The sequence below is a fragment of the Orycteropus afer genome, unplaced genomic scaffold (genome assembly GCF_000298275.1).
Source record: "Orycteropus afer afer isolate SDZICR_OR568_19922 unplaced genomic scaffold, OryAfe1.0 scaffold00106, whole genome shotgun sequence".
NCBI classification, from domain to species: Eukaryota; Metazoa; Chordata; class Mammalia; order Tubulidentata; family Orycteropodidae; genus Orycteropus; species Orycteropus afer.
The window spans coordinates 4,798,916-4,800,582 of NW_006921693.1; positions in this window are offsets into that span (position 1 = coordinate 4,798,916).

Below are 1,667 nucleotides of genomic sequence, written 5' to 3' on the forward strand. Positions count from 1 at the left end.
CTGCTGGGTTCGATGATTCATTGCAATGGCCACACAGAACTCACAGACAATACTCACAGTTACGGGGTTTATTAGGGAAGTAACAGGTCACAATTCAGGGTCAGAAATGACTCACAATACAGCTCTTCAATCAGGCAGCCTCTTCTCGGCCGTGCCTGTAGGATATCTCTCTCTGGCGCTCATCCTCTAGGCCCTGCAGCTTCTGGGTGGGTCATGAGCAACTCATGTTTGTATAGGCCCAGTCTCCTGGTGGGAGTCACAAAAATTATGGCTGTTGTTGTTGTTGTTAAATGTGTCGGGTCGGACCCAACTCATAGCGACCCCTCCTTGGGTTTCTAAGGCAGTATCACTATGGAAGTAGATTGCCCAACCTTCCTTCCGAGGAATGGCTGGTGGGTTTGAACTGCCAGCCTTTTGGTTAGCAGTCAAGTGCCTTAGGCACTAAACTACCAGAGCTCCCAAAAACTATGGCTGTTGTTGTTGTTGTTGTTTGCCGTCGAGTCGGCCCCGACTCATAGCGACCCCTCCTTGGGTTTCCGAGGCAGTATCACTACGGAAGTAGGATTGCCCAACCTTCCTTCCGAGGAGTGGCTGATGGGTTTGAACCACCAGCCTTCTGGTTAGCAGTCAAGTGCCTTAGCCACTATGCTACCAGAGCTCCCTAACACTGTGTCAGAAGTGGGATCTAGAAGGGCCATATTAAGTAATTTGCTGCACCACACCCTCAATGCTGTTACCTCCACTGCCTGTCCATTGCCGTCCAGTCAACTCTATCCACCCCCATATTAAGCCACAATGAGTATGATTAGTGCCCAGTGGTGGGATTTCATTTTCCCACACTCGCATCTGGCTGCAAATAGACTGCAACTCCCTTGTACACAGCAACAGGGGTAGATGTGTCCTGGCTTGTCCAAGGGTCTGGCCAGGCCTCAGTCACCTCAATCCCTACCCCCAAGGTTCACAACCACAACATTTCATGCTCACTCGGCAACTTTCTAAAGTATTTCTCCTCTGGTCCCAACAGCCCCAGTAGGTGCAGAGAGCAGGGTTATCACTGCGTTGAGGCTGTTCTGATTCATGACGACCCATGTGGGTCAGAGAACAACTGGGCTCCACAGGGTTTCCAGCAGCTGATGTTTTCAGAAGTAGATCACCAGGCCTTTCTTCTGAGGTGTGCAGGATGGAGTGAAACCTGCAGCTTTCAGTCGGTCGCCAGCGTGTCACCCATCCGTACCACCAGCTGAAGCCACTGAGGCTCGGAGAGGCTAGCAGAGTCACGCCAGGTCAGAGAGCTAGTAAGAAAGAGAGTGAAATTGGAACTTTCATCTTCTGAGACGTCCAGCTGTTCTGGGAAAAATGCTGAGGGACGCTGGACTTCCCTAAACCTTACTCCTGAGCGCCTGTCCCTGCAGAGCTGAGGTTAGCTAAAAGCATGTTGCAAGACCTCACGGCTGGCCCGAGACGCAGCCACGCTTGCCTTCCCATCTGCGACCTGATAACGTGCCCTGTGCGGTGACCCTGTTCACACCCGCAGTTCAGTGTCCACTTGGGTGCATCGTAAATGATCAACCAGCTGTATGTAACCTCACCTTTAGCTCAGAGTGGGGTGAAGTTTGTTTTCCTTTCCTGGCATTCACCAGGTCTGCAGGCCAAGTGGGTTTCGCCCT